The sequence below is a fragment of the Rhinatrema bivittatum genome, chromosome 1 (assembly GCF_901001135.1).
Source record: "Rhinatrema bivittatum chromosome 1, aRhiBiv1.1, whole genome shotgun sequence".
NCBI lineage: Eukaryota > Metazoa > Chordata > Amphibia > Gymnophiona > Rhinatrematidae > Rhinatrema > Rhinatrema bivittatum.
In genome coordinates, this window is record NC_042615.1 from 679,529,605 (window position 1) to 679,543,500 (window position 13,896).

Genomic DNA, 13,896 nt, shown 5'->3' on the forward strand with positions numbered 1-13,896 from the left:
GGATGCGTCTAGAACTAGGCATCTCTCCCTGAGCTCTGCTTCTGTATATTTGTACCGATTGTAGTGAAGTTTTAATAAGAACGTATAGCTCATCTGAGAATCCATACTTTAATAAAACTATGTACACCAGAGAATCCACACTGGAGCATATCCATTAATGTACTGAGTGAAACTGAGTGAAACTATTAATATGTCCTGATCTCATTTTCTTGTGTTGTTTTTCATGCAGGCACAGGACCGGGTCATCGGCAGACTAGGACATATCATTCGCCCACGGACAACTATCTTTGGCATGTCGGAGCGAGATGTAGTCTGAACCTACCAGCTGAGCTCACGGGCAATCCTGTTCCTCTATGAATATCTGCGCTGCGACCTTGATCCCCTCGCCAATCACCTCCATGCTGTGCCAGGGTTGACAAAACTTCTTGGTGTATTAAATTTCTTTGGTACTGGACGTTTTCAAACCGCCGTGTCATTGCGGGTATGACACAGGCCTCCTTCTGACGGCATCTGGCACAGGTCGTGAAGGCCATGATGAAGTGGATGAGGAAGTACATCGTGTATCCTACCGATCCAGTGCAGCTGCAACAGATCCGCAGCGGTTTCATGGGTATTGCAGGGATGCCGAACGTGTTGGGTGCTATAGACTGCACCCATATTGCGTTAACCCCCAGGTCGGAGGAAGAGAGTTCTTTCCGGAATCGCAAGCACTTCCATTCAATGAATGTTCAAGTTGTTTGCAATGCACAACTTTGGATTCTTAATGTTGTAGCGAAGCTTCCCAGGAGCTGCCATGATGCCTATATTCTGGCATATTCATCTATCAGGACACATTTCCCAGAGGGGAAGTACGGTGAAGGCTGGCTACTTGGTAAGTGACAAGGGCTATGGCATGTGATTCTATGTCATGTGTCATGTGTCATGTGGGAATGTCTGGGATGTAAGGTATACAAAAGTGTTTATGATGTTAAGTACTGTGAAGTTGTTTTTGATGCATTCCTGATTATTCCAACTAAAGGTGATGGCGGTTATGGCTGTAAGCCATGGTTGCTAATTCCACTCCAATCTCCACGCACTGCGGCCGAAAAACGCTACAATGAGGCTCATGGCAGCACCAGAAACGTGATAGAGCGGACTTTTGGAGTTCTGAAGGGGCATTTCCGATGTCTGGATCGCTCTGGGGGAGCCCTGCAGTACAGATCAGAAAAGGTGGTGAACATAATTGTTGCCTGCTGCATGCTACACAACATTTGTCTGCGATTTGGTGTGGATGCAGAGGTAGCAGAAAACTTGCCGCCAGATCTGCCTGTGGAACCGGCAGCTGAAGCAGACAACACTGCACGGGGGCATGAGGTCCGACGAAGGATCATCGAAACATATTTCTCTTGTAAGTTCCTAACTGTTATACATTCTTTTCTCCATACTGATCTTCTTGTGTCTTGTGGCACCACTCCTGTCTCCAGAGTCCCATACTGAAGTGGCGCTTTTATTGTGGTACATAGTAGGGATGTGAATCGTTTTTTGACGATTTAAAATATCGTCCGATATATTTTAAATCATCAAAAATCGTTAGGGCCACGATACAATACGAATTCCCCCGATTTATCGTCAAAAAATCGTAAATCGGGGGAAGGGGGAGGGCAGGAAAACCGGCACACTAAAACCCCCTAAAACCCACCCCCGACCCTTTAAATTAAATCCCCCACCCTCCCGAACCCCCCCCCCCCAAAATGCCTTAAATTACCTGGGGGTCCAGCAGCACACTAAAACACCCTAAAACCCACCCCCGGCACACTAAAACCCCCTAAAACCCACCCCGACCCTTTAAATTAAATCCCCCACCCCAAATGCCTTAAATTACCTGGGGGTCCGTAGCGGCGGTCCGTAGCTTAAATTACCCCCGGGTCCATAGCTAAATCGGGGGAAGGGGGAGAGCAGGAAATCCAGCACAGTAAATCGTGGTGTCTTCAGCCGGCACCATTTTGCAAAATGGCCGCCGCAAAATGGCGGCGGCCATAGACCAATACGATTCGACGCAGGAGGTCGTTCCGGACCCCCGCTGGACTTTTGGCAAGTCTTGTGGGGGTCAGGAGGCCCCCCCAAGCTGGCCAAAAGTTCCTGGGGGTCCAGCGGGGGCCCCTGGAGCGATCTCCTGCCGCGAATCGTTTCCGTACGGAAAATGGTGCCGGCAGGAGATCAACTGCAGGAGGTCGTTCAGCGAGGGTTCCGGACCGCCGCTGAATGACCTCCTGCAGTCGATCTCCTGCCGGCGCCATTTTCCGTACGGAAACGATTCGCGGCAGGAGATCGCTCCAGGGGCCCCCGCTGGACCCCCAGGAACTTTTGGCCAGCTTGGGGGGCCTCCTGACCCCCACAAGACTTGCCAAAAGTCCAGCGGGGGTCCAGAACGACCTCCTGCGTCGAATCGTATTGGTCTATGGCCGCCGCCATTTTGCGGCGGCCATTTTGCAAAATGGCGCCGGCTGAAGACACCACGATTTACTGTGCCGGATTTCCTGCTCTCCCCCTTTCCCCGATTTAGCTACGGACCCGGGGGTAATTTAAGCTACGGACCGCCGCTACGGACCCCCAGGTAATTTAAGGCATTTGGGGTGGGGGATTTAATTTAAAGGGTCTTGATGGGTTTTAGTGTGCCGGGGGTGGGTTTTAGGGGGTTTTAGTGTGCCGCTGGACCCCCAGGTAATTTAAGGCATTTGGGGGGGTTCGGGAGGGTGGGGGATTTAATTTAAAGGGTCGGGGGTGGGTTTTAGGGGGTTTTAGTGTGTGTTCACGATTTTAACGATTTTTCACGATAATCTAAACACCCAAACGGCGACGATACGATTCCCTCCCCCTCCCAGCCGAAATCGATCGTTAAGACGATCGAGGACACGATTCACATCTCTAGTCATATTAATTCTTTTAATGCCTGTACATACGTTTAATCTTCTGTTGTTTTTATTTCAGAAGCTGTGATCTAGCCATCTTTTAAAAGCAACCTGATCCATCCATCAGAACCATTCCCAGCAAACTTATCCCTCCATCAAACCATTCCCCAGCAAGATGCAAATTTACAAATAATAGTGAACCAAATGAAAACTTGCTCAAATTTTTCCTTGTCTCCTCTGCGTTTTTCTTGGTTTCATTTTTAATTCTTGAAGTATACTAACAATAAACTGTATGTAATCAATACATTGTGTATATAAACTGTATGTAATCGATAGATAAAATGAATAAAATCAATAAACAGTATATTATCAATAAATAAAATGAAGTATAAAATCGCTAAACTGTGTCTACTGGTTTTATCATTAATTTATTGCTTTCTTTCCTTTTATTATATACGTTTTATTTTGGTGTCCACGATGCTCCGGGAAGAAAGTTGCGGAGACATGGACACCTGTACATATGCTAGGGGAAGGAAGCCGGAAGGCCTTCCTCCGGCATCTAGAATTAGGTGTCCTTGCTGCTCCGTGGGTCCATCGGACACCGGAAGAAGGACACCACGCTAGGCCTTCCTCTGGCATCTAGAATTAGGTGTCCCTGCCATCCGCAGGTCCATCGGACGCCGGGAGAAGAACACTGCGCCAGGCCTTCCTCGGGCATCTAGAATTAGGCGTCCCTGCCACTCCGCGGGTCCATCAGTCGCTGGGAGAAGGACACCGCACCAGGCCTTCCTCCGGCGTCTAGAATTAGGAGTCCCTGCCGGTCCGCAGGACGCAGGACTCTTGCACGCAGGATGCAGGACTCTTGCATGTGTAATGCCATCCCCATGTGGCCACACCCGGACGGCCATTTTTTTCTTTGATTATCAGGTCTCTGAAGATGCTGCGTGGAAGGCTGTTGTGGTTTGCCAAGTTCGGGTTTATGTTGCTTATAAGGAATGACACAGCTTATACTTCTTCGGTAACAGGGAAAAAACAAGTAAAATTTAATTTGGTCATGTTCTGTATTGCTAGGGGTCAGAAAAGATAAACGGAGACTTGTTTGGTTACAATAGCTTATAGCCTGTAAAGCAACGTCAAGGTTTTATATTAACTTATCTTTCCTATTTGTGTTTTATTCTCACCAGGTTGAGGCATTGAAAAAGAGGGCAAGAAGGATTAGGCGGGAGGACCCTGGCTACCTGCAGGACCTGCGGGCCCACCGCAGAGCGGAGAAAGGTATGTGCTGTCAGCAATTGAAATGTCATGGTTACCATGCAAGCGGTGAGGTGTTCTGTAATAACGGCTATAAGAAATGTATCATTTCTACTGTTGGATCTTTGCATGGGCAGCAGTGAAAATTTCCTATTTCTGTTTTCAGAGATGACGTCAGAATCTTCACGGAGCACAGAATCCGCTACGCCGACTTCCCCGCCACCAGGACAGCAAAGTGAGCCTATAATAGTTTCATCCTTGTAAAAATATATGGATGTTTTATGGCGTGTGGCACGCCGCTCACATTAGAATTTAAAATGTAAAGCTTACGGTAATGAAAGAGGGGATGTCTTGTTTAAAATGGATATAAGCAAGGTCTTTTTACTACCGTTCTGTATCTTTGCATGCGCGACAGCAGTTAAGCTTTTGCTTTTTCTCATTTCAGATACATCGGCTGAGGAGTAAGGCGATGTGCCGTCGCCGGTGAGTACACCACCACCCCTCTCTCCGTCCACACCAGCCATGGGCGACCCAGTAGAAATAATTTTCCCGCCTCCCGTCTCTCCACCCCCTGTCTCTCCAGCCCCCATCGCTCCAGCTCCCATTTCTCCTGCCCCTCCAGTGCCAATGATTTTACCACCCTCTGTCTCTCCTGCCCCCATCTCTCCTGCCCCACCAGCCATGGGGGACGAGGACGACATCATTACTGATGTTGTCAACCCCCATCTCTCCAGATCATCCAGGGGGGGCCAGCGCAGCATCCAGGGAAGTGCCCCTGCCCTTGAGGCACGCCTGGATGCTGTGCTGTCTCTCCAGGTCTGGGTGTCCCACAGCCTGGATGACCTGGTGCGACTAACCGTGCAGGCAGTGACCATCCTGCACGACCTGCGCCATGGCCAGCAGGAGATCATTGAGCTCCTGCGCACGATGGCCGGAGCACAATCCTTGCTGGTCATGGCGCAGGCTCCTGCGGGACGGCCACCGTCTGAGCAACATCAATGATGATGATCATCCTCTTCCCCCATGGCATGGTCCCTTCCCTTCCCTTCACTTTCCCATCCCATCCCATCCCATATGTAAATATGTATATAAATGTAAAAAAAAATGTTTTGCAAAAGTTGTGCATAATACAGAAAACTGTTTTTGTAAATAGTTTGAAAATATATTTGTTTTGAATTTGAATATTGACTGAGTTTGCTTAATTGACATTTTTTGGAATAGTTTTTACATGAAATGAGGGGTGGGATGACACATTAAAATGATACGTCAGGTAATGGACAAAACAAACTTTTATTTAAAAAATTTAAGGCAGGTTAATGGAACGAAAGGCCGAGGCGACATCTCGAATGGCGTTGATCAATTCTGTCATCATTTCTCTAATCAAAATCGTTTGAGAAGCCATCCCAGCACTGATGTCAGCTCGCATCAACCTCATTTCCTGGAGCATCTGTTCATTGTGTTCATCCTGTCGAGAGGTGATTCCACTCATAAACTGCTCACTTAGCCCATCAATTCCAAAAAGTGCCTGTTCAAGGTCCTGTGACAGTGAAGCCATTTCCTGTACTGGTGGAGTGGCAGCCTGTAGCGGAGATGGTTGTGATACTTGAAATGCCTCAGGTTGTACTACCAATGGTTCCAGGGTTTCAGATGTCTCAGGTTGTTGGCTCACAGAAGACACATTGAACAGGTTAAGTGTAAACACTTCCTCTGTGGAGACGTGTTCGCTGGGGGAATCATCGTTGGGCATGGGGAAAACAAATTTGTCAGGCGTGGGAATGGATTGTTCGTTGGTAACGTCACAATCGTCCGCTCTATCTGTGAGGAAAAGAGAGAGAAAGAAGTTGTGGTTAGAGTTGTCAGTTTACCCCTCTTGAGCTCAAAAGTTAACATGCAATGCAAACAAGATATATGTTTATGCATACCTTCGCTTGCTCCTGTGTCAGCGCTGAATTGTGTGCACACACTGACCACGACCTCCGACCTCACGGTACGGAGAACCAGCTCCTCCACTAGTGTCAACAATATATGACACGGTGGCCCTCCACCGGTCCTCCTTGCCGATGCGTCAATTTTTTAAGCCTTCTCTTTCACCTCTTTTCTAGTGTCGCGCCACCGGTGCTGTACCTGTTTTAAGTCCCTGGGCATGACCGAAAGGGAGCTGACATCTTGTGCGATCTTCTCCCAAATCCATTTCTTCTTGGAGCTAGAAACCTTGGACTGGAATAACACTTTATATTTGTCACACACAGCATGGCAAAGTAACCTCTTTTCCTCATCCGTGAAGCGAGCGGTACGGGTTCGCTTTTGGGATGGCTGGTTGCAATTACTGGCTTCCTGTTTTTGATGATCACTGCACTGTGCCTCGACCTCCGCAATAGTACGTTTTCCTGCCATGTTGAAAAGCTGAATGGGAAACAAAATGAATGGTGATTAATGAATGGAGAGACAGCATGACGGAAAAAGACAAAAGCTGTATAAATGATAAATAGTGAACCGTCAAATAGAGACGCACATGGACAGCATCAAGCAAGAGCCTGAACTAGTGCCTTCAAGTAGTTGCCAATCTCCGGACTCCGCCTCTACACGCGCAATGGAATGTTTTCCTGACATGATTGTCTGAATAGGAGAAAAAAAGCCAGAGGAAAGGGTTTAATGAAGGTAGAGAAATTTAAGAAAATAATTACCCCAATGGAAGAGGGGCACATGGAAAGCATACAGCAGTCACAAGCAAAGAATAAAAATAATTAAAATAAGAACTGAATGACCCAGAAGGATGAGTGGCACATATACAGCTAAGAATAAAAATAATGAAAATGAAGAACTGAATGACTCAGAAAGATGAGTGGCACATATACAGCAAAGAGTAAAAATAAGGAAAATGAAGAACTGAATGACCCAGAAAGATGAGTGGCACATATACAGCAAAGCATAAAAATAATGAAAATGAAGAACTGAATGACCCAGAAAGATGAGTGGCACATATACAGCAAAGAATAAAAATGAGGAAAATGAAGAACTGAATGACCCAGAAAGATGAGTGGCACATATACAGCAAAGAATAAAAATAATGAAAATAAAGAACTGAATGACCCAGATAGATGAGTGGCACATAATATACAGCAAAGAGTCAGACCATCGAGACAGTCAGGAAAATGAAAAACAGACCATCCACCATGGATGTGCAGGCCATGGATGGTGGACAGAAAAAGGCGGGAATGTTCAAGTATAGCTACCAACCTTTCCGGACGCTCAAGAGGCCAAGGAGGTAAGCTGCCTTGAGCGTCTGGAAAGATTGGTAGCTGTATGGACATGTCGGTATAGCTGTACGGTCATGTCGGTATAGCTACCAACCTTTCCGGATGCTCAAGAGGCCGAGGAGGCACGCTGCCTTGAACGTTCGAAAGTAGCTAGTGTGGCCTCAGCGTCCGTGACTCCCGGGGTCCATGCAGTACCTGTTGGAAAGAACAAAGAGTGCATTGCTATACCTACCTGCTGAAAGCGTTGCAGATCCTCCGATAGATATCCAATGGAACAGTTGTACCCAGTCAGTCCTGAGCCAAAACCAAATACAAAGGGACTTTTTCACTCGGAGATGCGACTGATATACACGTCCAAGGTAGGATTATGACGCGGCGATGATGTCACAAAGGGGAAACAATGGGATAAATTTCCAGCTGGATGAAAACCTTGGAATTTGTTACATTTCGAAATGACAACCCCTGTTCAAATGAAACCTTACGGATGTTCAAGAGGCCATGGATATTGGAAGCTGGGCCACTGCCTTGAGATCCAGAAAATAAAGAACTGGGCAGAAAGAGGCGGGAACGTCCATGTTCGCAGGCAATGCTACTTCCAATGTCCATGGCCTGCGGCGGAGTAGCCGCTGCCTTGAGCATCCAGAAAATGAAGAACTGGGCACAAAAAGGCGGGAATGTCCATGTTCGCAGGCCATGCTACCTTCCAACGTCCATGGCCTACATTTCAAAAATGAATTCCAATACTCACTTTCCATGCCAAAATTAAAAATTGTTCACAAGAAATTAATAAAGACCCCTCTTGACATTGCCTGAAGAAGGGAGCATGATAGACATTTTCTTCTAAAATCCCATACTCGGCTACTCGCGATGCGTTCAGATTCCAAAAATGTATACCTAAAGTTATTTGTCAAGTGTAGCATAATAAATAGCTATCCAGCCTTCCCAGCCACTCCGCCATACAGCTACCAACTTTTCTGGATGCTCAAGGCAGCGCCTTTTTCTGCCCACCGTCCATGGCGTGGACATCCATGGTCGTAGGCCTGGCTAACTTCCAACCAGTAAAAATCTGGCCACTTACACATTGATGTATAATCAATAATATCAAGAGGGGAACCTCACAGGGTTCACTCACTGTGGAAAATATATTTCTGTGTATATGTTCAATATTCTCTCTCCTATTTAACAAGTATTTATGCCAATTTTCTTAACCTACACGTTAAGTGGGAAAATAATATCTCAACGCTTGAAAAAGAGGCAGGGTTGCCTACATGATTATATGAAACCCCAACCTACCACCAAAAAAATTTGTTTTCAAGCGTTTAGATATTATTTTCCCACTTAATGTGTAGGTTAAGAAAATTGGCATAAATACTTGTTAAATAGGAGAGAGAATATTGAACATATACACAGAAATATATTTTCCACAGTGAGTGGAATGACATGTAGGGAAGAGCAATTTGGGCAGCGCACCCTAGATACTGTATAGGCGTTTGATAATGCCTATACAGTAAAATTGATAGCGCTACTTGGATTTGCCTACGATTTGAATACTGAATAGAGCAGACTGTGAACCAAAATGTGCGCGCACCAAACGAGCGGGCGATATACACTGCCACACTTTTTTTTACGCATCGGTACTGTATCAGCCTGAATGTGTCCAATTACTTTTGTCATCCAGGGTGATCACTGTACAGTATGCTTCAATGTAAGAACAATGGCAGAGCCTGGCCACAAAAAACTAATGCATTTTTCATCAATTTGTGAATGAAGAAACTCATGGGAACAATGCATGACAAGAATGACCATCAAAAAGGAAGGATAGTAATATAGTAACATAGTAATGATGGCAGAAAAGGACCAAATGGTCCATCTAGTCTGCCCAGCAAGCTTCTTGTGGTAATATATGCTGTGCCATTTAGATCACCACTAAGTTTCTCTTAAGGGTAGTCTGTGAAGTTATCCCCGTCCTTATGATAAGGGTAGTAATTTTTACAAGCAACTGTCAAACCCATAAAAAATTACTCCTAGTAACATTTTTACTGGGTGAGGAGATTTCCTGAAAATTCAGGCAATACTGACTTGCTTTGCTTTTGGACTTGGCCATTGAAGCAGTCCTGTGCTTTTCTCTTTTGTCTGCATATCAATACCACAGACCGTAAAAGTCGGGGCCCATGTTGGTTGCTGTCTGAATCCATCTGGATTTATAGGTAATCATATTTGGTGATCTCAAGACAGACAAAGCACTGAGACAATTAGACAACGTGATGGCTCAGTGACAGTGTTGTGTCTTGCCATGTAGCATATCCAGGTTGGAGTTCTCAGGTTCAACTTGTGATCCTTGGCTCTCCGGGACTAAGAATAGTATAGAAGCAGGGTTCACAGCCCCTGGGGGGAAACTGGGTCTTAGCTTTCATGCAGTGGGAGCATCTATTAGTCAAACTTGGGGTGTACACATACTAGGTTCCGAAGTGAGCTACAGTAGGTGGCTCCTGGCACTGCGCTGCGCTAGATAGGAGCAAGGTTAGAAATAGAGGAGCCCCCAGTGTAGTTGCAAATGAAAGTTCATGGTGTCATAGCCAAAGTAGAGGCTATTTCCAATTGAATATAACCTCAAAGGAACTCATAAAAATATAAGAAATGTCATGCTATCTTAGACCAATAGCCCACCAAGCCCAACACATCCTGTCTAACAGTACCCAATCTGGACCACTTGGGAGAAGTATTTAGCACATCCTAATGGAGAGATCCACTCCCTGCTGTTTACTCCCAGTTCTCTCCAATAAGAGGTGGTGCTCCCCAAGCCTATCTGGTTAATGGTTGCTAACAGATCTATCCTCCCTAAAATTGTTCATATCTTTTTCAAACCCAACTTTGCAACTCATATCGCTCTCATTCTCTGGCGATAAATCTCACAATTTAATTGTTTGTTATCTGAAAAAAATGTTTTCTTAAATTTTTTAAAAATATGCTACCAGTTTAATTGAATGTCCCTTAGCCTAGTACAATTTGAAAGGTTAAATAACTGTTCCCTATTTACTTCTTCACATCACTCATGATTTTATAAGCTATTATCATATCTCATCTCAGTCATGTATTCTCTAGGATGTTTAGCCTTTCTTCATAAAGGAGCTACTCCATCTCCTTTATCATTTTTTTTTCCTCTGTAACTTTTCTAGTTCTCAAAATTTAAGGAGCCTACTTTGCAGGGCACACATGTTCTTTTGTCCAAGGTCCATGCATACACATGGATCTGAACCCCCCCCCCCCCCCCAAACACACACACTTCTGTTAGAGTCCCATTTCCCCTGATATTTCCTGAAAATGTGATGTGGAAAGAACACCAATCAAAAAAGTTATTAGGTACACACACACACAAACACACACACACACACACACACACACACACATGAACCTCATATTCCTTCTTTACATTAAGAAAGTAGACTTAAAGGGAGAATGTAAATATATTTGTATATATCATTGGTGACACCTCATTTGGAGTATTGTGTCTAATTCAGCAGTCCACATTACTAGAGGAATACAGAGAGAATGTCATATGAGATGATACTTAAGGGCCAAAATGTATAAGGCAGAGATGCTACATGTGGGGGACTTCAGGTTCACAGATATCTATCTGATTCAGCAAAGCTGTAGTTACAAATAAGAGCCAGGAATTCCTGGACTCCTTTCAGAGGTCATTCTTTAAGTAACTAGTAATAGAACCCACACACTGGGGTTTCGAACAGTTCTACAGGCACTAATATTTGCAAGCACAGACTACTGCAACACACTGTTTATGGAATTGCCATATTCAACTATAAGACCACTCCAAATCTTACAAAACTCTGCCGTGAGAATACTCACTGGTAAAAGTAAAAGAGATTACATCACTTAAACACTCACTGAATTACGCTGGCTAGTGGCTACCCATTGAACAGAGGGTACAATACAAAACACTATGCACAATACACAAATTAATTAATGAAGAAAAAGCTGAGTGGCTGAACACAGCATTACGTGTACACGTCCCACAGAGAAATCTCAGATTGGCCAATAAAGCCCTCCTAATCGTCCCTTCGGTTAAGACAGCAAGACTGACCCAAGTTAGAGATAGGGCCCTATCTTTAGCAGGTCCAATACTATGGAACACTATGCCCCTGGAGATTAGATTACAGAGAGATTTAAAACTTTTCAAAAAGAGTTTAAAAACGTGGCTTTTCAAACAAGCATTTAATAATAAGAACAGAGATTAGGAAAATGAAAAAAGCAGGCAGCAGAACATCAACACACAGCACTTTGGCAAATATGTGCATATTTTATTATTTTATTTCTATCTAACTGCTAATAAGAGATAAAAGACAGTATAAAGTAATATACAGGTATAGTTAATCTATTACTTAGCTAAATGGACAAGATCCATGTCACTTATCAAGTAGCTTTTATTTCTAAAACTATGTAACCGGAACCCAGATGGCACTTTGATGGAAAGTATTATTCAATTTTAACATTACTATACATGCCTATTTGTGAACCATTGTGATGGTGTATAACTAAACGACGGTATAGAAAAGATTTTTAATAAATAAATAATAAATAAATAAATATCTGTATTGATATCCACAAATGGGAAATTTTGCTGATGTTGTCCTCGGTCCAGTGATCGCCTTTCAGTTTTGTTCAATATAAAAACAATGGTTGAGCTGAGCCACAGGAAGGTAAAGGCATAGGCAATGAACTAAAGGAATAATAACTTGATAAGATGAGTGAGAATATCAGAGGGACTCTTTCAATAAAGAAGATCTGGATGGAGTGCAAGAACAGTGGATTAAACTACAAAAGGCTATTCTAGAAACAACAGTGGGTTATGTTAGGAAAATAAATGAAAGGGTATGTAAGAGAGACCAGTATGTTTTATTAAAAAGGTAGATGAAAATGAAAGAACAAAAATATTAACATTTAAATGCTACGAGAAAATTTGGCCTAATGACTTTGTGACAATGCTATGCATTGTCATGAGGAGAACCTGGGTTCAGTTTCCAGGTTAAGTCTTTCACTCCCTGGGCCAGCCAGGGCAGGGGTTGTAGCAGACAGTGTTCAAAGCCCCTGAGGGGAGGGAGTTTCAATCATTGCACAATGGTGACATCTAGTGGCTGGATTTAGGGCCTATGATTGTGGGGTTCCAAAAGGTAGCCTGGGGCAAAACCTCAGCCAAGGACAATCACTGAAATAGTTGGGTTAGGTAAATTGGGAGGGGTTTAAACAGAGCAGAGGTTACCAAACTTGCCCTGAGAGACCTCCAGCCTTTTGGGTTTTTAGAATACCCATAATGAATATGCATGAGATAAAATTTGCATGACTAACCCACCTCCCTAGTGTATAGTGACCCTCCTCCCACTTTGGGTGACTGAGTAAATAACCATTCCCTATTTACCTGTTCCACCCAACTCATGATTTTATAAATTTATTTCATATTCCTTCTCAGTTGTCTCTTCTCCAAGCTGAAGAACTCTAATCTGTTTAGCCTTTCTTCATAAGAGAGACATTCCATTCCCAGTATCATTTTTGTTGCCCTCCTCTATACTTTTTCTAATTCTGCTTTACATTTTTTGAGATGGAGTATATTGAAACTGTGGATGTAACCCCTACTACTATTTTGCCATGTTTCCAGCATTCTAGAGTTTTGCATTTTTGGGGTCCTTCCCTTGCCTTTACCCACCTCATTGTGGAATGAAACTCAGAGATATAAATTTCCTCCTGAGCACGTGCAAAGGGTCTTTTCTCAGGCACAGAGGATTTATCAGGAGGGTCTTTCTGCATCCCTGATAAGACTGACCAAGGAGAGGGGTCATAAGAACTTAAGAAATGCCATACTTGGTCAAACAAAGGGTCCATCAAGCCCAGTATCCTGTTTCCAACAGTGGTCAATCCAAGTCACATGTACCTGGCAAGTACCCAAACATTAGATAGATTACAAGCTACTATTGCTTATTAATTACCATAATAGCAGTTTATGGTTTTAACCTTTATTTATTTATTTATTTGCTTTTTTATACCAACATTCAATTCAAAATATCACATCGGTTTACACTGAACCAAATTGTCATCAAATACTATTTAGGACATAATACAGTAAAACAGTTCAAAAACATTAAGGGGCGGATTTTAAAAGCCCTGCTCGCGTAAATCCGCCCGGATTTACGCGAGCAGGGCCTTGCGCGCCGGTGTGCCTATGTTCCATAGGCCTGCCGGCGCGCGCAGAGCCCCGGGACTCGCATAAGTCCCGGGGGTTTTCGAGGGGGGCGTGTCGGGGGCGGGGCCGATCGGCGCGGCGTTTTGGGGGCGGGACGCGGCGTTTCGGGGGCGGGCCCGGGGGCGTGGTTTTGGCCCGGGGCGGTCCGGGGGCGTGGCCGCGCCCTCCGGAACCGCCCCAGGTCGCGTCTCGGCACGCTAGCAGCCCGCTGGCGCTCGAGGATTTACTTCTCCCTCCGGGAGGCATAAAT

At 44.6% G+C, this 13,896-nt stretch overlaps 1 protein-coding gene across 2 annotated transcripts in view; it reads right to left on the bottom strand.

Moving 5' to 3' along the window:
• RASGRF2 (Ras protein specific guanine nucleotide releasing factor 2) overlaps window positions 1–13,896 on the bottom strand; it is an 888,178-nt gene that overhangs the window by 565,108 nt on the left and 309,174 nt on the right. The window lies entirely within an intron of this gene.